The sequence below is a fragment of the Mustela putorius genome, unplaced genomic scaffold, assembly GCF_011764305.1.
Source record: "Mustela putorius furo isolate JIRA1106 unplaced genomic scaffold, ASM1176430v1.1 tig00000430_pilon_pilon_pilon, whole genome shotgun sequence".
In the NCBI taxonomy this organism is placed as follows: domain Eukaryota; kingdom Metazoa; phylum Chordata; class Mammalia; order Carnivora; family Mustelidae; genus Mustela; species Mustela putorius.
In genome coordinates, this window is record NW_025421377.1 from 18154737 (window position 1) to 18180140 (window position 25404).

Here is a 25404-nt window from a genome sequence, read left to right on the forward strand (position 1 = left end):
CAACAAAAAATGCCAACTCTTATTCATCTCATGTCCAAGGAAAGACAATTTATTTTTCTAAAAACAGTTCAGAGGATCTTGAGGGTTTTTTCTTCTCCCTATTGGAGATGGAAGAGGAAATAGGAGAGAGGAAAGAGAGGAAGGACATTTCATGGGGTGAGGAAAGTTGATGTCTCTTCATATGGGAGACTTACAGGAAGTTATTTTCCTGGTCTAAAAACCTTCCAGGATGACTGATCCTTTCCCTAATCCATCTGTTTTGCCACTTTGGGAGCACATTGTTTACCATACCATTAAATATATATTCTATAAAGATGGCCTTTGTTCACTGAAGATGGGGTAAAATGCGCAAGGGAGAGGGGAGAGTATCTCTTTATTCTCTATTCTATAAATAAAATTGTCCCCTCCTGCTGTGATCAAATCATAAAAGTTGAACAAGCATCTATAATGGGAAAATATGTGTGTTGTAGTGCTAAGTGTCTACAAGAGTAAGTAGATAATGAACCGGGATATATAGGACTATGGACTGCTACTATTTGTGGAATATTATCCTTTGTAGCATCATTATATCAATTCTTCTAAAGTAAATATTTTCTAAGAAAAAGTGACAATGACTAATTAATAGGTCTTAATATTTTTTGGTTTTTTTTTTAATCTACATTTTTTTTTTTTACCTATTCATGGCCAATCTAAGGACTTACTTTCCAATGTTTTAAAAGATTTGTCATTTTAATAGCTCCTGTTAAAATGGTCTATCCTTAAGAAGAGGCATTCACTAAAAGGCAAAATTACCAGTAAATAAAACCAAATTATAAACATCTTTATTGCTGAATTTTTCAAAGTAGCCAGTATTTTAATTTATTCAGTCATGAAATTATGTCAAGGACAGATGACCAAGAAGTTGTTTGGGTTTAGTGACTACAAACCTGACTTATAAAGCCCATATTTCACTCCTCACATAGGCATTTCTGTCACAAGAGAGAACAGATAAATCCGTATTTCAGCTGAAGCCTTACCCAGATAACTTGACTGCACGGACTCCAGTAACATTGCCCAGTTTATGCAACCTGAGTGGTTTGGAAATGGAAAAGAATTTCCATATCATGGGGCGCCTGGGTGGCTCAGTGGGTTAAGCCTCTGCCTTCGGCTCAGGTCACGATCTCAGGGTCCTGGGATCAAGCCCCATGAGCCCCACGTGGGGCTCTCTGCTCAGCAGGGAGCCTGCTTCCCTCTCTCTCTCTCTCTTTCTGCCTGCCTCTCTGCCTACTTGTGATCTTTCTCTCTCTCTCTGTCAAATAAATAGGATGTTAAAAAAAAAAAATTCCATATGAGTACACATTTAGTTCACCCTAGATTTCCAAAAACTCTGATCTTCCAGTTCATACTTGAATAAGTCCAAGGAGTTCTCCTCCTTCTCTTGGGGAACTTGGGCACTGGATTTGTTACGTCTTCTCTTTATTACACCAGACAAAAAATAAGCCATAAAAATGTAGCTCTCCTTTACCAACATAAATACAGTGATTCCATTATGCACACACTCTAACCTCTTTACCAAGTTTTTTTTTTTAAGATTTTATTTATTTATTTATTTATTTATTTGAGAGAGAGAAAGAGAGATTGAGAGAATGAGTAGGAGGAGTGGCAGAGGGAGAAGCAGGCTCCCCGCTGAGCAGGGAGCCATGCAGTGGGACTCAGTCCTAGAACCCTGGGATCATGACATGAGCCAAAGCCAGACACTTAAGCGACTGAGCCACCCAGGTGACTCTTTACCAAGCTTTTAGCCACCAAGACATACCTTTCATCTGTAATTTTTCCATATTTAATATGTTATAGTCTGTATAGTCCACACTGGATAAGAAAGTTCTTTCAAAAATTAAAAAATAATAATTCAAATGCCTCTCTATGATTCTATGGAACCACTGTCGGCTTGGCTTGCATTTTTACCTAATGCCAACAGTGAATGCTGCAGTGCTCAATCATCAAACCTCTTAACATTCAAGGGTTCATCATTTGCCCCTTAGTTATTGCAAGGACCATTCACTTCCAGTAACTGTGCTTTTTAATATTTTAACTACAATAGGAATCCTGTGTAAATCCTGAGCCTATATTTAAGCTACACTTTCTAAAAACTACCAGGTTGTTAGAGCAATGCTTCAGAAACAATGTGCATATGAATTGCCTGGACGTCTTATTAAAATGTGGGTTCTAATTCAGTAAATCGAAGGTGAGACCTGAGATTCTACATTTCTAACAAGCTCTGGGCCAAGTTGATATTGATGCTACAGGTCCATGGACCAAATTTTGAGTTATTAGGAAATTTATGATAGTCTTTTTTCACAATTTCACAAGATGACCAGCACCCTTTTTTTAGGCCATTGGTTTGATTAATTTTCTAGATTAACCTAATCTAAACATTGAATACTCAGATCTCAGACTCCTTTTGATCTCCAAACAACAAATAGTAAAATCATTTTTAATGAGCACCTATGGTTTATATTTTTAAACTAAAATCTCTGAGGAACAGTCCAAGTAGTATAATAGCTAATAGATCTATGTTGACAAAACAAGTTTTATATGTTCTAATCCCTATAATTGTGAGTCTCAAATATTAGTATGTGTAAAAATCTCCTGAGGAATTTATCAAAAGTGCAGATTACAAAATCCTAAGGTTTGGGACTGAAATTCTGTCCATACTAAGTAAATACCTGACTCAGTGGTGGTAAATCCTTTTGTTAACATGGGTAAAAGAAGCCGGTGATGTGAATTTTCCTATTGTGGATTAGAAAATATAGTACTGTTTTTTTAAAGATAGCAGGGCTGCTTGAGGGTAGAATAAATACTTAACTTGGCATCATAACTAAAATCTTAAAAGTATTAGCTATTCAACCTCAGATTGTATCAAGATATTTTAAAAGAAGCTCACAAGAGCCATTGAGTTGAATGCATCAAGGATTGTTTTGGAAGCCTTGTTTTAATTAGAAAATGACAGCCAAATATTATGCTGAAGGATTAATAGCATATCTAGACTGATTGTTTTCAACTTGTAATGTCTTTTAATTTGATTTCGGGAGATGGGGAGACACATATAAAAGAGAAACCATGCATAGAACATCTTGAATAATGTCAGGCAAATATAGGACATTTCTGTTTGTTAGACTGAGTCTGGGAATAAGACAAATAAAGCCAATGATTATCTATTGTGCATGATAATCTAATAAAGAGACTACACTCAAACTCTGTGGGAAAAAATCATAGAAATAGGAAAATATGAAAATAACTTACATTAATAATTCACTTATCCATAGGTCTTTTATCCTAACATTTTAAGTATCCAAAATATAACCAGGATCCCAGAAAAAGTAAAAAGATACATCTGAGAAGTCAAAATATCTGGTAAAATCTACTTGGTATCATCTATACCTTTTATGTAAGAGTGAGAACCTTACACTTTCATCAACATTTATTTATTCTTATTTTAGGGACAATACTGATAAGCTTATCATTTTTTCTTAAACTTGAAGATTAGAATTAAGGTTTAAGAAACTAGCCTAATATACCTAACTCATAATTACCGACCAAGAATAGAAGGTGTTTAGTTACTAAAGACATATACATAGATAGAGGTCTATATGATTATATGTATATAATATTAAATCTGAGCTTCTATATCACTTGCATATTCTGAAAGGGTTTTTGTGCAAATTGAATGAGTAAGTTTTTTTTAAGAGCTTGGAAGTGTGGCTAGCTACTCTTATTCTTCTTCTCATTATTATTTGTATTATGTGGTAATAAAGAGTTGAGCTTTGGCCGTCATATACCTGGAATCATTTTCAGGTTCCATGCCATACTAAATGTTTGACCCTGGGCAAGTTGCCTAAACAACTCTTTAATTCTCAATTTCCTCCTCTGTAGAAGCACAGTATTCACTTCATAGGAATGTGACAAATTTTAAATATCGTAACGCAAGTTTCTTAGCCCTGTGTCTTGAACATAAGAAGTACTCAAGGATAGTTCACTGTTATTACTGTTAGATTTGTTTTTGAGGGGGAGGTATTAAAATGCCATGGTACGGATGAGAAAACCAAGGCTCTAAGATGTTAGATAACATACCCAAATTTATAGATATTAACTGAATGAATCAGGAGACAAATGTAGGTCTATTGGTGGCCAAGATACTCAGTCTTTTCAATGTTCAGGCTGGCTTTCAACAGTCTCAGCTGCATTTTTTTTTTAAAGATTTCAATTATTTATCTGACAGGGCGAGAAAGCAAGTGGGAGAGTACAAGCAGGGGGTGGTGGGAAGAGAGAAAGAAAGAAGCAGACTCCCTGCTATGTAGGGAACCTGCTGTGGCGCTGGATCCCAGGACCTTGGGAACATGACCTGAACCAAAAGCAGATTCTTAATAGATAGAGCCACCCAGGTACCACTGACTATATTTTAATTCAGCAATCACCATAGTTCTTAAAGTGTAGAGTGAACTCAACAAATGTTTGTGGACTGGTCTTAATCAGTAGAACCACACTTAGAAGGCAACAATAAGAAGGATGATTTCTGAGACCTCAAAAAAACTCCCAGGGTGCCTGGGTGGTTCAGTGGGTTAAAGCCTCTGCCTTCAGCTCAGGTCATGTTCTGCAAGCCCCACATCAGGCTCTCTGCTCAGCAGGGACCCTGCTTCCCCCTCTCTCTCTGCCTGCCTCTCTGCCTACTTGTGATCTCTCTCTGTCAAATAAATAAATAAAATCTTAAAAAAAAAAAAAAACTCCCTCCTGCACAGATAAAATAAAAATTCACACTTCAACAGGGCACCTCAGTGGCTCAGTTAGTTGAGCAGCCAACTCTTGATTTCAGCTCAGGTCATGAGTTCAGGGTCCTGGGACAGACTCCCTGCTTAGCTGGGTGGTTGTGGGGATGGATAAAATATGTAAAGGAAATGAAGAGCTACAAAATTCCAGTTATAAAGTAACTCATGCACATAAAAAAGTAGTACAGCATAGAAAATATAGTCAAAAATACTATAATAATGTTGTACAGTGACGGATGTCTATCACTTATTGTGGTGAACACTGAGTATTATATAGAATTGTAGGATTACAGTGGTGTACACCTGAAACTAATATAATATTGTATGTCAACTCTACTTCATTAATTAAAAAAGAATTCACCCTTCATCAGTATATTATTGCCACTATGACATTCCACAATTTGTGATTCTTTCCTTTGTTTTATAAAAATGTAAGTATCCTCTATGAATCACTTATACTTAGTGTATATTGAGTTTATTATAGTTGGGTTGTTTGATTCCTTATTGCTATTATTATTGTTCTTGATTTATGTTGAATCTGAAAACAGCTTTTGAGTAAGATACTTAAGACTTAATAGAAAGTAGAGAAAGGAGTGATAAATTGGGCCTAAACACTTTGATATGATCTGTAAGACTCTACATAACTTAGCTCCTGCTAATTTTCAAAACGTCACCTCTTGCTACTACTCTCCTCTCACTCCTACTTGGCAGAATATCTATCATTTTTCTCAATTAATCTCTGCCCTCCCTTTAAGAGGAATATAAGATTCCTGCCTATTGCCATGGGGCTCATAGTGCCATGGGGAGGGGAATCCTTCCCTCCTCCGTAGTGACTACCTTGGCTACGTGCCTGCTTAACCAATGGAATATGAGCCAATGGAACTGTATTTCAGCCATTTCTATCTCTCCCTTCTGTCATGAGAATATCATGTACCAATTAGGAATTGCTTCTCCAGCCTTCATTCTAAAATGGCGACTCAGTGAGACTCACCACAACTCAATTGCAGATCACCAGCAATGTGTGTGAGACATCAGCCTTTGTTGCAATAATCAGCAGAAATAGTGGGGTTGTTACTGCACCATAATAGTGTCAGGTGACTAACTCAACATTCCATCCCCGCTAAACTATTTTTTTAAGATTTATTTATTTTAGAGAGAGAGTGGGGGACAAAGGGAGAGGGAAAGAGAGAATCTTCAAGCAGACTCCCCATTGAGTGCAGAGCCCAATGTTGGGCTCAATCCCAGAACGCTGAGATCTGTATCTGTATCTTTCAGGACACTGTTAGCTTCATGAGAGAAGGGATGGCTTTTGTTGTATCACTATTGCTCTCTCACTGCAAAGCCTAGTTCCTGGCTCAAAATAAACTCATGGTACAATTTACTGCATTCAGTAGTAAGTGAATGAACAAGTAAAAAAAGAAAAAGAGAGACAATATGGTAAAAAGGCTAAGCATATAGTCTTTAGATGATCCAGATTCAAATCCTAGTTCTTCCACTTCCTAGCAGGACTAGCTATATAATTTGTGGAGCCCAGCTCAAAATGAAAATGTGGGACACTTTGTTCAAAATTCATTAAGAATTTCAATATAGCAAAAGCAGACCAATAAACCAAACAGGTTTATTTTTTCTAAACATTTTTCTAAAATGTTTATTTTTTCTAAACACTTTTGTAAAATGTTTCTATTTTTCTAAACATTGTGTCCTGTACAACTGCACAGCTCACGTGCCCATGAAGCCAATCCCGCTGCCTCGCTATATAAACTTGGGCAACTAACCTCTCTGCGGTTCTGTTTTCTTATGTGTAAAATGCAAGTAAAATAGGATTGCTATGGGAATGAAGTAAATTAATATACATAAATTCCTTATAATGGTGAATCCTTAAGAACTGTTATTAGAGACAGGAGAAACCCTGAATGTCAAAGCAAATTTTAATTATTTTAAATTTGTCTTAAGATTTTTTTACAAACTACAGGAGATTATCCAAGCTGACAAATCTAGATCAGGGGTTCTCCATTGGAGGTGATTTAGCTGACAGGGGACATTTGACAATATTTGGAAACATTTTTGGTTGTCACAATTGGAAGTTTCTTCTGACATCAAGGGCACAGATAACAGGTTGCTGCTGAAATTCTACAGTGCACAGGACAGCTCCTACAACAGAGAATTATTTGGACAAAATGTCAATAACACCAACATTGAGAAGCCCAAGCCTAAAGCTTGATTTCTGAGCTTCCAAGGAAAAATTACTGAATTTTTCAGCCTCTCAGTTTCTCCATCCATAAAGGATGTCCAGGAACACCTGAGCCTGCCCACTTTGCAAGAATGTTGTAAGGATAAATTTAAGAGCAAAGAGCCCAGCTCTCAAAAGGAAAGGGTACTATTACAGCCCGAGGTGTTATTATCAAGCTGTGTAGCCACTTTCACTCTTAGCAAGCCAAATGTTCTACTTGGAAATTATAATTTCCCTCCACTAAATGAGCAGTTTGCTTCCCAGAGGGAGTAATTTTATTCACCTTTTGCCATCATTGGATTGGACCCATTACAGCTGTTGTTCTTCCCTTATTTGAAATTTCATAACACACATAATCATAGAACCTCTCCTGATGGAATGTACAACCCTGCAGTAACATGCCACACACACATGCCCATGTGTAAACAATCTGTTAACCCATCAGCAGTGGGCATTTATAAATACCATCCTCATATCCCAATGTGTTTCAATGAGACTATTTAGTAGAGTAGAAAAAGTAATGTTCTTATGAGCCATCATTCACACCAGCCACTCTCCCAAATCCCAATGTGAATTAACAGATAAATGGTAAAGCACAATTCTGACTTTCTATTTATAGAATAGAGACTAATTAGTAGGTGGTGTAGAGGTAAAGGAACAAGAAAAAGTTCAAACAGGGAAAATACAGAAGAAAATCCTAGGGAACCACAAATATATTAGACAAATACTTTCAAATGCTTTAAATGTGCAATTAATCAGTAGTGCATGAAGTGACATGCATGTGCATGAAGATTGCATTGCGTGCATGAAATCAGAATGGAACCACATTACAACAATTAGAAGGAGCTCATGTTGGTGTAGGAGCCTCCAGATGTTCAAATCAATCGCTTTCTAATGAAGTCTGTGTTTACAAAATAATCCCAAGATAGAAAGTACTGACTGGGGGAAGATTTACCTAATATGAGTACTGTATCAGTGTCCTGCTTTTTCTCCCCCCTTTGTCTGACAGCATATTAGCATTACTGCCATACGCATACCATGCAAGATATTGAAGATGAAAGCTGAGAGGAAAATGCTGCTGAGAACGACAGAGCATGAATCAACTTGTCAAGGTCTGTCAGTGCCTGCAAAGGGAACTCACTGGTATGAGAACATCTTTCTATGGCTTCCTCTGACCAGAAGAGGTAGAGCAGTAGGCAGGCAATGCTAATGATGACAGCAAGTCCTACAGAAAGCACTGCAGACTCGGGGTCAGGAAAAAGGCCTCAGCTTTCCACTTTCCGGTGTTGGTACTGTTTCTGTTTGGATGTTATGAGGATAGGCCACTGTGATGCAATGGAAGCGGAAGGAAAACTGGGCTGCTAGGGCCAAAACCTGGACTCCAATTTCCATCCTTCCAGCTATCTGACCGAAACTAAATACCTGTCTCTCAATTTTCTCCTCTGTATAATGAAGCTAGCCATCTTTATATGATAAGACTATGGCAAATATTAAAAGAGTTTATGAATAGAAAAACTTATAATGCTTCATATATAGTTGTCACTCAACAGATACTTATCCATTCATTTGTAGGAAAACCTTTTATTCCTACTTAGGATTGTCAATGGTCCTATGAAATCTTATTTCAAATTTACTCCTTTTCTAAAATTCTCCTTCACAGGCTATGAAGCATTGAGAGCTTTCTTCCATGTTCTGTCATTCGCATGTGTTCCATCTAAGCCACAAGCAATGCTGACATCCTGTTGGCTGTAATGGACCTTTCCCTGTGCTAGAATTATAAACTGGAGGACCTAAATGATTTGCTGTCAATAGGGTCAACTCTTATATTCAAAAGTTTTACATTATTTGACTTGGTTAAGGGAAAAACAAGACTATGGGATGTCTGGGTGGCTTAGTCGGTTAAGGATCCAACTCTTGAGCTCAGCTCAGGTCTTGATCTCAGGGTCGTGAGTTCAAGACCTGTAACATGGAGCCTACTTTAAAAAAAAAAAAAAAAAAGACTAAATTGGATCTATCTCACCATAGAACCTGGGCCATGTTATGTTTCCATAAAGTTAGAATGAGGAGAGTGTAAAGAAACTGAAAAGATTGTGCCAATTTACACTTCCCTTCTATGAACAGCATGTTTATGGCTCTACCACCCATCCTTCTCTCTTCCTTTTGTTGTAATCCATGTTTTAAAAATCCACAGTGCCTTTTAAGTATATTAGACTGAACACTGATTCAATTAGAGTAAATTCACTAATTAATGGTACTTAATTTTGCATCAACTTTATTTCTCAGGAACTTGATATGCAAAGCAAATAAATGTACAGTCTAAAAATGTAGGAACATTTATTATTTTGCCAAACAAGTAAGACTTACTACTTCTGTCAAATAAATTAAGCTAAGCTACCCAGTGGCATTTGAAACCTAAATTGCTAAACACATGATACTGAATCCCTGATTTGTCACAGTAGCCATTTAACATAAATCAGAACCAGCTGAGAGCCCTTTTCCAGCCTCACTATCCTACTTTATTTCATGTCTTTGTGATTAGGCTTATTTTTTCATTTGCTTCAGGAATAACACTTAAACATTCCACCCAGCAGTTGACCATCCCACCATCTCTTAGATGTTGACAGCTGAATCTTGTTGCTACTAACTGATTCTATTCTATATTTGGACCAAAATATTTAAAAAATACATAAAAGAAAGAACAGATTTGCAGTCTTACATGTGAGCTATGCTCATCTGTTTTCTTGGAATCTTACTTTTTCTGGAGTCTCCCTATGTCTTCTTTCTTCCCCTGTGTTCAGATGTAGAAATGGACAGAAATACAGCAAAAAGTAGTTGTATAATTAGCAGCAATTAACCCTAAAGAGAATTCAACAAAGGCAACACAATACTCAATTTTGCCCCCTATTCCCAACAAACAAATCAGAATTCTAATTCTGTAATGCCAAGAGATACTAAAACAGGGACAATTGTCAGAACTGACATAGAGAGCATTAACAGAGAAAACTTAGATTTGATTCAAGACTTGAAGCTGTTTGCTCTTTAGAAAATGGTCCATACATTGCTAATAAAAGCAATGCTTCAATGACTTTCCTAGATCAGTTAATAATCCTAGTCTTAAAAATAAGGTTATAAAGGTTAAGGTTATAAAGAAGAGTCGTTATTTATGTTTTTTTTTAATCTGTCCACCATGTTATATGGATCATAAATGAACAAGTCATCTGAGGCTAATGCTAGACAACAGACAATCAGTGCCAGACAGGTCCTGCTACTGTCAGGCAGCACTTAGAGCTCACCTGGCTCCCCCCCAGAGATAACAACAGTCATATGTTGTCCAGCTGCCCCCTTCCTGTTTCTACTCTCACACTCACCACCAAAAGACTGAGTGAGGGGCTAGAAAAGCTCCCATCCAATCAGCAGAGTCCAGGCCAGATGGCCAGATGGCGAGTTTTGCTGCAGGGAAAGCTAATGGCCTCACATGATAGTGAGATCATCCTCTAGCCTTTCGGGAGAGGAGACAGCACTATTGAATTAACTTTGCAAAGGATCCTCTTTCAGCTTAATCAACATTTGTGGAAAAAGGAATTAGATTGTACTGTCTGTGGATGTGGCCAGCCACCTTTCATAGTCAGACATGGCTGCTCCAGATCACCATGGAAAGTGGACTTTATTTGTACAACCAGCTCATATCTGAGAACATACTTATCAGCAATGATGATGGTTCACTTTCAACTCCTAGCATGTTGGCTCTGGGAAAGAAAACAGGTAAAAACCCCAAAAAATTAAAACATGAAGTTGTCTCCTAAGTGCAGACTCAGATTAACAGCTGCAAGACACATAAAGCTGTTTCATTGTTGACCTTTAAATTCTTGGTTGTTGAAATCAGTGGAGTCTGGTGAAATTTGTGAAATCTGTTGAGTTTTCTTTTCTCCTAATCAAAGAACATCTTCAAAGTCTGAAACTGTTTAACTCAGTTGGTTATAATACAATATTAATATCAGTCGTATGGAGTAACTGCCTCTGTTCTATTCCATGGCCATGAATTTCAGCCGTTATACCTAGCCAGGGAAAATCCCATTGCTATTCATAAATAGTATGAATCAAACAGCTCAAAACTGTAGTTACCTCTAGGAGAAGAAAAAGACAAAGTTAAGTAACTGCTCTGCCATAAATGGTAGCTTTGGGTTTTATGTAGGATAAAGCACCTTACTATACTAATTAAAAAACACTGACTCCGTTTGAGATCTGAAAAAATTGATTTGAAATAGTCTTAAATGAATTCTGATTTTCAAGTGAAAATACCCACACACAATAAGCATTTAATAAGTGTGTGTTGAGTGAATAAGTAAAAGAATTTACCAGCTCTTCAAAATTATGAGGAAAAAATAAAGGAGGCATGTTTTGTTTAAATATACCTATCATACAAATATAGCACAATTGAAGCATATAGTACTAAATCTAGATATTTGGAACTATTTTAAGGTCATTTAGTCTTAAAGAGAAGTATAAGAGTTTTTTTCTGCAGCAGGATTAATCCCCTTGAAAGAAGGGTAATCAATCTTTGCTAACATACATTTTAAATCCGAATCAAAATCACACTTTTTAAAGATTTTGTTTATTTATTTGACAGTGTGAGAGAGAGAGTGAGCATGAGCAGGGGGAGGGGCAGAGGGAAAAGCAGACTCCTCACTGAGTGCAGAGGCCTACAGGGGCTCTCTCCCAGGACACGGAGATCATGTTCTGAGCTGAAGTCAGATGCTTAACCAACGAAGCACTTAGGTGCCTCTCCACACCTTTTTATTTTCTCCTTCCAGTAGTTCACCTCCACAAACTCCATCTAGGGAAGCAGGAAGGAACACACTCCCAGACCTTGTACGGGCCCAGTGAACAGCACTCAGACCATCATCTCTGCCATTACTTATCTTTCCTTCAGCTCTGTCCTACTCTGCCTTCCTACACTTTGTTTTAATGAATGGAGAAAAAATGGACACTAATTCCTGACACAGGTTGAAAAAATTTGAGAACTTTCTAGAATGGGGACTTAGAAAATTCCAAATCCCAGAAAGTATGAATTGTGTTAAAGAACAGTTTAAAAAGAACTTTAATAAGATGAGAGGGATTTTTCCAGTAAAATTCAAGGTACTTAATTTCTTCCCAATCTCTGCAATATACAATGATATAAACATAAATATTAGCAAGATATAAATGATGAAATATGCAGACAGAAAATTCACAAAGAATTCAAAACTAAGACTGAAACAAAGCTAAGTCAAATGAAAATAGAGAATATTTTTTCTCATGTAACTTACTATTGCCTTACTTAAAATCTAAATTAGTACAAATTGTAAGGCAATGGCTAGTTTAAATTACATGTTACAATTAAATTGTTCACATCAGACTCTTATTTCAAATAAAAGCATATATACTGTAACATTTGTCTTATTTCAATGAACACACATATTTCCAATACTTTATATATATTCATTACTTAGTCATCTTCACTTGCTATCTTTCATTACAATTAAAGGTATATGGAAAAGAGAAGTATAGGCTCACATCTTCCTGTCATCTTTATGTCATCTTTATCATCAGCATCATAAAAGTCTATGCTTATAAAATCCTTATATGTTAGGTATTATTATTATTGTAACTGACCCAGTCACTGAGCTTGCTAGTACAGAGTTGGCATTTTTTTTTAAATTTTATTTATTTATTTGACAGACAGAGATCACAAGTAGGCAGAAAGGCAGGCAGAGAGAGAGGAAGGGAAGCAGGCTCCCTGCTGAGCAGAGAGCCCAACGAGGGACTTGATCCCAGGACCCTGGGATCATGACCTGAGCCGAAGGCAGAGGCTTTAACCCACTGAGCCACCCAGGCGCCCCTAGTTGGCATTTTTTTTTAAGATTTTATTTATTTCTTTGAGAGAGAGAGTACAGAATGAGAGACAACATAAGCAGGGGAATAAGGGCAGAGAGAGAGGGAGAAGCAGATTACCCTCTAAGCAGAGAACTCTACTTGGGACTTGATCCTAGGACCCTGGTATCATGGCCTGAGCTGAAGGCAGATGCTTAACCAAGTGAGTCACCCAGCCACCCCCAGATCTGGAATTTAATCAAGTCCATCATGTTCCAAATCCCATGTAAGTGCTGATAATTAAAAGATACAACATACTTTAAGATGCAAGAAAATGTATTATGCAAGAAAATATTAAGATGCAAAGGGAAAATATATTCTTTATATAAGATACTGAGAAAATAACAAAGCCAAACATTCAGTGGGAATGTAACTGGTTTTTCCAATTCGTGTGTACTAAAGGTGGATAATTGGAAGAAATTTCTATTTATTTATAAATTAATAAAATCCATTCCTATTAAGAGTTAATAATATTCAAATGGCCTTTTCCAGTGGTCCTTGTATTCAAAATATTTACAATCACTATCTGGAGCTCCTAACTGTTGGTGGTAGACCCGTTGGGTTACCACTTCCCTCCCCTAGTCCAATCCCTGGATATGCTATATAGGTAAAAAAAAAAAAAAAGCATGAAGATCTGAAAAACCAAAGACCCTGAGGTATCCCTGGAGAGACAGAAGGTTGATGTGACACAGTGTGGGAAGGAAGATGCAGTCTGGAGCAGACGGGGACTGGAAGCCTCAAGATGGGGATTGCACAATGATAGAAAACAAACTAAACAATCGAAACTATAAAAGTAACACAAATAGAAAAATTATAAAATGAGAATAAACATACTATAAAAGATTTAAGGAAGAATAAGATTAGCCTGAAGTAGCAGGAAACAGTTATAAAAACAAAACATAACTGGAATTACGGGCAGGAAAATAGCTACCTGTAGGTAAAGGAAGAAATAGGGTGAAATGATCATAAATAGAAGGTGGACCTAAATATACTTTGTTGTACCTATTTGGTTTTGACACCATGTACACATTCATACCAAAAAAAACCCCAAATAATAATAAATCAATCTAAATATTCTAAGTGAATATTACACAAATGTGCCTAAACATAGGTCCAGTTCATGACATAATCACAATGAGAAGAGCCCTTCCTAATGACACACAAGCAAATAAATTTCATTATTCATCCTAGGAGAAATATATATAAAGACAAAAGGTACTCAAAACAAACAATTTTCGGTAGTCCTACTTTATGTGGTAATATTGATAATCTATAACTGTTGCAGTAATGTTGAAAATAAAGCAAATAAATTTTGTTAATATAAAGACCCTGGAATTAGAAGCACAGGAAAAGGAGGAAATCAATGTAAATGGATGAGCTTAAGTAGAAACCCTACAGTCTTTGAGTTGGAAATATAAATATGAATTCATAATGTATTTATTCTAAAAATATATGTATTTCCTAGGTATAATAAACCTGGTAACAACAAGCTCCTTCATTGCCCATCTTTAAATAAAAATGATCTTTAAATGCCATTTTTCACTTAAAGAAACTACAAGTAACATTCTACTGTATAGACACACCATATTATGTTTATCCATTCATTGGCTGATGGACACTGAATATTGTTTCCACATGTTGGCTATTATAAATAATACCTTTATTATTTAATTATTATATTTAATGATTTAATTATTACTTAAATTATATTTATAATATATTATTATTGATTAAAATTATTGTTATATATGATTATATAATAAGTATATTATAAGTACACATTATATATATTATATATATATAATGTTATATATTATTATTATAAATGCTGCTGAAGTTCAGGGTTTTGTGTGGATATGTTTCTATTTTGCTTGGATATATGTCATAGAGTTGAATTTCTGGGTCAATGGTAACTATGTTTAACTTTTTGAGGAACTCACATGTTTCTCCAGAATGGCAGCACCATTTTACAGGGCCATCAGTGTATAGGGGTTTCAATTTCTCCACTTCCTGAAAAATACTTGATATTCTTTCTTTTTTTATTATAACAATCCTAGTAGGTTTGAAGGGATATCTCACTATGGTTTTGATTTCTAATTCCCTGATGGTTAATGATACTCAGCATCTCGTCATGTATTTATTGGTCATTTGTATATCTTCTTCAGAAAAATTTCTAAACAAATGTTTTGCCTATTTTTTAATTGTGTCATTGGTCTTTTTTTAATTGAGTTCTAAGTGTTCTTTGTAAGTTTTAGAGACAAGTCTCTTGTCAGGTAGAGTATGTGCAAACCTCCTCCTATTCTAGTTGCCTTTTCACTTTCTTGGGTGTCCTTTGATACACATAAAATTATAATTTTAGTAAAGTTCAACTTACCTATTTTTCTTTTATTGCCTGTATTTTTGGTGTCATATTTAGAAGCCATTGCCAAATCTAAAGTCCTAAAGATTTACACCTATATTTTCTTCTAAGAATTTTACAACTTTAGTTCTCACATATCAGTCTGTAATCCAGTTTTAGTCAATTTTTCTATTTAGAATGAAGTAGGAGCCCAACTTCATTCTTTTGCTTGTAGATAGCCATTTGTCCCAGGACCATTTATTGAAAAGACTATTCTTTCTCTTTTGAATTGTTTAGGTACTGTTGTTGAAAATCAAATGACCTTAAACAAAAAGTTTATTTTTGGAGTCTAAATTCTACTCCACTGATCTGAAATGTCTACCACACTGTGTTAATTATTGTTGTTTTGTAGTAAGTTTTGAAATCAGTAATGTTAATAAGCCCACAAATTTGTTCCTATCTTTCAAGATCATTTTGCCTCTTGGACCCTTGAGTTTCAAAATGAATTTTAAGATCAGTTTGTCAGTTTCTACAAAACAATAAAGTTGAGATTCTGATTAAAATTGCATTGAATCTGTAGATCAGTTTAGGGAATGTTTTCATCATAAGTATTAATCTTCTAAACAAGAGATGCATTTCCATTTACTTTAGATGTTCTTTGATTTCTTTAGCAACATTTTATCACTTTCAGAGTATAACATTTTTTTCTTTTAAATTTATTCATAAATATTTCATCTTTTCTATATATTATGCTAGGATCACCACAAGTATAGTTATCATCTGTCACCATCCAATGCTATTACAATAGCATTTACTATATTCCCTATGCTATAAATACCTATTTTCCTCAAACTATTCCAAAAGAAAGGAAGAGGAAGGAGAGCGTCCAAATACATACTATAAGACCAGCATTACCCTGACAATAAAACCAAAGACATCACAAAAAAAGAAAGTTATAAGCCAAAATCCCTGAGGAGCACAGATGCAGAAATTCTCAAAAAAATATTAGCAAGCTACATTCAATGATACACTAACAGGATTATTCACCTAGATCAGGTGGGATTTATGCCAAGGTGCAAAGATGATACAATATTCACAAACCAATCAATGTGATACACCACATCAACAAAACAAAGGATAAAAATCATATGATCATCTCAACACATGCAGAAAAGGCATTTAACAAAATTCAATATCTGTTCATGATAAAAACTCTCAATCAAGTGTATTGAAAGGAGACACAATAAATCCCATATATGAAAAACCCACAGCTCCATCATGCTCAACGGTGAAAAACTGAACGCATTTCCGTTAAGATCAAGAACAAGACAAAGATGGCCACTCTCATAACTTCTATTCAACATAGTACTGGAAGTCCTAGCCACAGAAATCAGACAAGAAAAAGAAATAAGAGGTATCCATACTGATAATAAAGAAGCTAAACCATTTGCAGATGATACTATACATAAAAAACACTAAAGACTCCTCCAAAACACTATTAGAAGCAATAATTTAATTCAGTAAAGCTTCATGATCAAAATTAATACCTAGAAATTGATAGTGTTTCTATAAACCAATAATGAAGTAGCACAAAGAGAAATTAAGAAAACAATTCCATTTACAATTGCACCAAATAAGATAAAATACCTAGCAATAAACTTAGCCAAAGAAGTAAAAAACCTGTACTCTGAAAATTATATGCTATTTTAAGTAAAACTGTGTTCTTAATTTCATTTTTGGATCATATTTGCCAGGGTATAGAAATACAGGTGACTTTTGTATATTGATCTTGAATCTTATAACCTTGCTGGACTCATTATTACTGCTAAAAGTTTTAATGGATTCCTTATATGCAAGATCATGTCATCTTTGAATAGAAATAATTTTACTTCTTCCTTTCCAATTCAAGTGCCTGTCATTTCATTTTATTGTCTAAAATTTCTCTGCTAAAATCTCTAGTACAATATTACATAGAAGTGGCAAGGGCATACATTTTTGTCTTGTTTCTTATCATAGGGGGAAAGTATTCAGGCTTTAACAATTCTGTATGATGTTAGCTGTGAGTTTTTCATAGATAGCCTTTATCAGGTTAAAGAAGTTCCCTTATATTCCTAGTTTGTTAAATATTCTTATGAAATTATATTGAGAAATGTTTTTTCTGTATCTTTTAAAATTATCATGTAGTTTTTTTAATTCTTTATCTACTGATATGATATATTATATTCAGATGCTAAACCAACTTTGCTTTCCTGGAGTAAATCTCACTTAGTCTTGGTATATAGTTTTTCTGTATTGCCAGATTCTTTTGCTGGCATTTTGTTGAACATTTTTTTTATCTATCTTCAAAAGAGAGATTGATCTGTATTTTCTTTTTTTTTTTTTTTTGGCTGTTTTGATCATTTTCTTATCAGAATAACTTGTTTTCTTAATATTAAAATCTTAGAGGTCTTCCCAGTAAGGTAAGGGAAACACCATGTGTCTAAAAATACCATTACTATTTTAATATAATATTGGAGAGCCTAGCCAACTTTTTATTGTAACAAAAAGGTGAAAGAGTTTTATGAATTAAAAGAGAAAAAAATAAGCTTTCATGGTTGCAGATGTTATCATCATTTACATAGGTTCTGAATATAGAAGCTGTTAAAACTAATATTAATGCTTAATAATATTGCAGGGTACAAGTCCAACTAAAAACTGAATACAATTCCTTTATACCCGTAATGGCTAACTGGAAAATCTTGTGCAATCTGAAATAGCATCCAAAATAGCAACACAAAACTTAAATAATAATTACCCAATAATCTTTTAAATCAGTTGCAACTGTCCTGAATACATGAAATCAGACTACATTTTGTTTTAAAAAGTATAAAGAAGATTTGAAAAACTAGACATACATATACATGGGGACAATGATTTAACACTTAATAGGTCAATCATCACAGATTAATCCACATATTCAATGCAAACAATATTGCATATCAATATCATACTTGGATCTTTTAAAGAACTTGACAAATATATTCTCAAATTTCTGTTGAAGGATAAACACCACTGAATAACTAAGTCAACTTAGAAAAAGAGAAAAACTTAGTAAAAGAAAAATATAGAGATGAAACATTTTACCAAATATCAAGGCATGCAACACATCCTATAATAATAAAAAATATATATATGATGCTTACTCAAGAACAAACAAAACAATGGTACAAAATAAAGTTTAGAAACTGAATCTTAATTTTTACTTCTACGTTTAGATCTTTAACCAAACTGGAACACTATACTTAGGGTGCCAACTATTTTAGCTTTATTTTTCTGCATTTGTTGAGGTTTTCCCTACACCATCCATCAAAAGATCTGCCCTTCTCCTACTGGCAACTGTATCATATATCAGACTTTTATATACACATGGGATATTAACATATAATCAACTTGTAAATTTAGGAAAAGATGGAAAATTTGTAAGGTAATGAGAGTTTTCTGGAACCTGATATTTTTTTCTTCAAGGACTCTATCTCTTTATTAAAACTTTATTAGGGGGGCCTGGATGGCTCAGTCATTAAGTGTCTGCCTTTGTCTCAGGGCATGATCTCAGGGTCCTGGGATGGAGCCCCTTGTGCTCCCTTCCCAGCAGGAGGTCTTCTTCTCCCTCTACCCCTACCCCCCCCACACACACTCATGTACACTCTCTCCCTCAAATAAATAAATTTTTTTTTAAAAAAAACTTTATTGAAATGTTCAAGTATGTAAAACATGTGCAGTGAAACAGAATAGACATTTTTCCAAAAAGGACATACAAATGGCCAACAGGTATATAAAAGGTAGTCAACATCAGATACATGCAAATTAAAACCACAATGAGCTATCTCCTCACACTTTTTAGAATGGTTATCATCAAGAAGACAAGAGAAAACAAGTGTTGGTAGGAATATAGAGAAGAGAGAATACTTGTTGACCTTGGGGGGAAACACAAGTTAGGACAGCCACAATGGAAACCAGTATGGAGATTCCTCAAAAAAGTAAAATTATAACTACTATATCATCCAGCAATTCCACTTCTGTGTATATATTCAAAAATACAAAAACAAGATATCAAAGACATATCTACACCATCATATTCTTATAATAGACAAGATTTAGAAGCAACCTAAGTATCAGTAGATGAATGGATAGAAATATACAGATATATCACATCTTCTATACACACGCACACATACACACAATGAAATATCATTCAGGCATGAGAAAGAAGGAAATCTTGCCATTTAATACAACCTGGATAGACCGTGGAGGCATTATGCTAAATGAAATAAGTGAGGCAGGGAAAAACAAACACTGCATGGTATCACTTAACATGTGAAACCTTAAAAAAAAAAAAAAAAAAAAGGTCAAACTCTTAAAAACAGTGATTTCCAGGGACTGGGTATTGAAGTAAATAGAGGTTAGTAAAGGGTACAAACTTTCAGCTCTAAGATGAATAAGATCTGAGGATCTAATATAAGACATGGTGACTATAATTTAAAACACTGTATTATATAATTGACATTTTCTAGGAGAATAGAACTTAAATATTCTCATCAAAAATAATAAATAAATAAATAAATAATTGATAGATAGATGATAGATGATAGTGAGGTGAATGGATATGTTAACTAAATGCTAGGAATCCTTTCATAATGTATACACATATCAAGTCACCATATATACACTTCAAATATCTTACAGTTTTATTGGTCAGTGATACCTCAATAAGGCCCGAAAAGAAAATATATATGTTCAAGCATGGATACCATTAGTATGACACAAAAAAATGAGGGTAAATGAGGTAGAATAATACCAGGAACTCCAAAAATAATGCATTAGAAGGTGGAGGAGGGATAGTAAAGTATCCCCCAAACTAAGAAGGCACTTGGAAATCAGAAAATGAAATAGAAATAGGCCACTCCATACAGCTCACACTATATGTGTTCTATTCAGTGTACCTAACTGGGACATCGGATAGAGGGCAATCCACAGTAGCTGCATAGTGATTCTCCACAAAGTCCAGACCAGACCTTAGTCTACAGATTTTATAGAGAGAGAGGACATGTAGAAGGGCACTATAGTGAGATCAAGGGGTTCACATGCACCTCCAAGGTCTTGCATGTACCTAAGAGACAGTGAACCTTTAATTAGAGCTTGTGGCACCACCTATGCATCAGGAAGGGGAAAGACTACATTATCTCTAACAGATTCTTGGGAGGCCAAAACAAGCCCCTTTGTCCCAGCCTTGAAGGTCATTACTAAAGTATGTATATTAATCTCCAAGGGCCCTGAACATATAGTCCCAAGGAGGTTGTCGAGCAAACATGAACAAGATGGAGGGCCAAAGATGGAGCCAGTATTGTCAGCACTCTTACAATCACCAAGAGTATTCCCAATCTGTTTATTTAAAGTTCTTATTAAGGAAAACAATTTAGGGTGTGATGTTTTTTAAAAGATCTTGAACTCTATAAAAATGAAAGAAACATCTCGTGCTGATATATATAACCTCTAACATCTACCACAAGAGAAGAAAATCTGTTCTTGCGCTCAGTAGCATTTATTGAGTATATTTGATGAAGAGATACAAAGTGGCCTTCCTGCTTGAGAGGCCACTGTAGAAACAATTATGACTCAGAAAGAAAGGTAAGTAGCAGCAGCACAGAGGTCTTTGAAAACACCAAAAGAAAGTACCCGATGTGGCCAGGCATTGAATGTTAAACTGCAGAGGAATAGTTAGTCCTAAAAAGTTGAAGAAGTGTATTCCAGGCAGAGAAAACAGTAAATTCAAAGGTATGGAAATGAGAGACAAAATATAATATTTAGAAAAGAGAAAACTACTAGGTATGGCTTAGAGGGAATATGAATGTTCTACTCCTGTAGGACACAAGTAACCATTTTCCATTTACAAGTCAGCATGGCTGGAAACACTGTTTCACTGCATATAATGCAATTGTTCAGCTTGATATATTTGTCTGAGATCTTCAATTTCCAAGGAAATAAATACTAAAGTGGGACTTGGGGCTGATGGAAAACACACTCATTACACCTACCTTCAGGTCTATACTTTAATGCCTTGCTAAATCGTTCCTTGGAACAGTTTGAGAATCAGGGATTACATAAAAATGCCCTAATTTGAGTTGATTCAGCTCTAAAATGTCAGAGTATCAGCAGCAAGATAGTTAAAAAAAAAAAAAGTGGGGGGAAGAATATACAAATGACCGGGGTGAATATAAAATAAATAAATGATATGCATGAGGACTAGATTTCAGAAGGGATACAAAATAGTGTCCAAACCATGCAGTGAATCCAAGTTCAATATCTGCAGAGGTTTTATGATCCAGGATATCCAATATGGTAGGTGGGAAGCAGAGGAAATTTTCAAGAAATGACAATATTCAGAGTTAAGCAAGTGATAATAGGATACCAGGATAACCCAGACATCATGGAAAAGAAAGACACATTGACAAAGGATAACTATGCAGTGTCACAGCCCTAACTTAGAGTAGAGAGGACCCATCAGGAGAAGTAAAGGGAAAAATAACAAAATCAAAGTAGAAACCTAGCCACATAAATTTGGGGACTATAATAAGGATTACAAAAGTCTGCCTATCAGAGACCGAAGGGGCTCAGGATTAACTTTACGTACTCTCAACACCAGGCACATAACAGTATGATGAATAAGAGCCTCCACCCATGGCTGACCATGAGCTTTCTATTGTACTGACGGCCATTAGTGCTGTAGGGAACACTAAGTCTGCAGGCCCAAAACAAAGGCTAAGAAAGGCAGAGGTATATAACAAGGTAAAACCATACCAACTGTACTTCAGTGAAATTTTTCACTATCCCAACATTTACTCCACCTGAACAAACACATAGAGTAAATTTGAGATATATGTTAGTTCAAGTCATATGTTTCTAAATATATGTGACATAAAGTTGACCAATAGCCAGATGATAGATTGAACCTTCACTGTTGGTCTAGATATTTTGGTGCTATGGTAAAAATAACCACTGAATATATGCTGCACAATTGTGACTCTCTTATACACACTGTGTTACATGCAAATAATTTGCTAAGTGCCTCCCTCAAAGATGAAAAGCAGGCCACTTAAAAAGAAATAAAATTCATTTACCATCTACTCATGGAAATTTATTTTAATTATTTTATAGTGTCTTTGTGCTATAACATTACTCTTTTTATATTAATTCTGAGTGAAATCAGAGTGAACAACAGGATTGTTTTAAAAAATAAATGTATAACCTATCAAAGGTCATTCTCATCTAATTGACCTTGACTTTCTAGGAAAGTGTCTTACTTGTTTAAAAATTCTGATTTGAGCCCCATTTCCAACTCTATGGCAAGATCATAAAATTTGGAAATTACAATACCACCCATCAAAAATCCTCCTTTTGAATACTGTTCTGCAGGCTTTTGCTTATTGAGTTAGAAAAAGGAGGCCTAGGATTACCTTCACTTGTACAGAAAGGGGTTCTAAGGCCTTCGAATGGTACTAAGTTAGTTGGTAGTTCACTGAATCATAAGCAAACCTGTATCTCCTTATCTTTGCAATAGACTCATTAATATTGTAGGAATAGGGATCAGGGAAAACATTTTGGGAATGAGATAGGAAGAAAGACTACTCTCTACCTGCTTTTAAAAGGGGGTTTGGATAAGAAGATAAATAAAGATTTAGAAAACTATTAATACTCCAGCTTCACAGGAAATGAAAAACATGAATTGTCTGTTTCCTGTCATCTCCTCATCCACCCATCTTATAATAGCTTTATTGCAACTAGACATGGGGTGATAAATGCAAAATGTCAGACAAAAAGGAACATGTAAAGATAAAAGACTAAACGTGGGGGCATGGAGGGGAACCACACAACAAAGAAGTGACTGCATGTTGCTCTTGTTTTCATTTTGTTTCCAAAAGCTGCCCGGGTGCTAGTTAAAAGCCAGAACTCCATAAAGACAGAACCAACCCACAAAAGAACCCTGATGTGTCTGGGGGGAAAAAAAAATTATAATACAGGAAAAAATGGATAAAGCTACCACCAAAGGTTCTCTCTCTCTTTAAAGTAAAGCTCTAAACTCACACTGAAAGCTTTTATTTAAGGATCTCAAAGCACTTTATCAGCAAGTAATGATCCTACCATTTCCTCCTAACAGTTGAAAATTTGGAAACCTTGAGACTCAAGTTCAGCAGGAGCCTTCAAATCCTGTAATGCAGAAATACAGAATTTAAGTTACTTACTTGAGTGCCACAACCATCAATAAGAAACCCATTGTTGCTTTGCTTCCCTCTGCTTTAAACTATTCTTTTCTTCCCAAAAATTGCTCATTGCAATATGCCAGAGATTTGAAGCAGGGGTGGGGGGGTGGGGGGGTCTCACCTCCTAGAGTCTTTTCTCTGCCAAAGCATTAACAGTACACACCAAATACGTATCATCTCTTCTAGTATAGAATACATTTTAGCTAAACCAAATTGCCTGGAGGAGAATTTCTTACTGTCCAAAAAAAAAAAAAAAAAGCTAAAAACCATCAGCAATTTGTTTATAGAAATTCTGCTCCCTCCAAATTTTCAATTGATCCATGAAACAAATATTCAAATAGATTTTCTTATCCAATTTTACTCCTCCTAATTACACCAGAATTATCTTAATATTTAAAAAAAAAACCACTATTCCATTATTTTCCCAGGTGGTACCACAAATTCTCTTATAAGGAATTTTTTTTTAGGAAAAATTCACCAATTTTTAATAGGAATAGAGAGTCTTCCACAAGAGACTGAGTATAATTAGTTGAAGTAAAAGTTCAACAGTAAGGGGATACATCGCTGCACAATAGAAAGAGAAGTCTCTAGAGCTTCTGGAGAATATCTAGGACTGAAAGAGTAAGAAAAGAAAAGGGAGAGGGAAGAAAGGGAAAGAAACCAGGCCAGTGACAACAGTCTGTGGATTAGGAATTGTGAGCCATTCCTAAAAATCTCACTTCTCAAAATCACCACCAGAGTTGATTTGATTGTCCACTTTAGGAAGACTATTAAGGTCATTGTCACTGATCCCTTCCTCTGCACCAAACCCACTACATAAAGAATCATAATAAAGATGGAGCATGGTTGGGGCAGTGGGGAGGGGAGAGTGGAATTAAAACTGAAAGTGAGTTGAGGTTTTTGCTTTTTATTGATGGAAAAAATAAATGCAGCTATGGGTCTTGATTATACTGGTATTAGTAGACAAATAAAAGAGAATGCACTCTTTTCAACCAAGGATCCGGGAAATAAATGAAATCTGAACAAAAAAAATTCTTTCTCCAGTCAAAAGTGGGAAAGAAATAAAGCATGGTAAGTATGAATGCAGAATAAAGTATTAGAAGTAAGTCCTTACTTAATTATGAAAATAGATTTAGGGCGCCTGGGTGGCTCAGTGGGTTAAGCCGCTGCCTTAGGCTCAGGTCATGATCTCGGGGTCCTGGGATCGAGTCCCGCATTGGGCTCTCTGCTCGCAGGGAGCCTGCTTCCCTCTATCTCCCTCTCTGCCTGCCTCTCTGTCTGCTTGTGATCTCTCTCTGTCAACTGGATAAATAAAATCTTTAAAAAAAATTAAAAAAAAAAATAAAATAGATTTAAATTCACCCTTTGTAAAACACAAGCTCTCAAAATAATTTTTTCCAAGTAAATCCAACAATATGTTGTCTTAGAATGCTAAACAACAAGGAAATGGGTACAAAATGAGAGAAAACAAAAGGATTAAAATATACATTAAGCAATATATACCAGTCGAAATATAATTTAAAGTTAAAAATCCATATACACTATGGAGTATTATGCCTCCATCAGAAAGGATGAACTTTTGTAGCAACATGGACGGGACTGGAAGAGATTATGCTGAGTGAAATAAGTCAAGCAGAGAGAGTCAATGATCATATGGTTTCACTTATTCGTGGAGCATAACAAATATCATGGAGGACAAGGGATATTAGAGAGGAGAAGGGAGTTGGGATAAATTGGAAGAGGAGGTGAATCATGAGAGACTAGGGACTCTGAAAAACAATCTGAGGGGATTGAAGTGGCAGGGGTGTGGGAGGTTGGGGAACCAGGTGG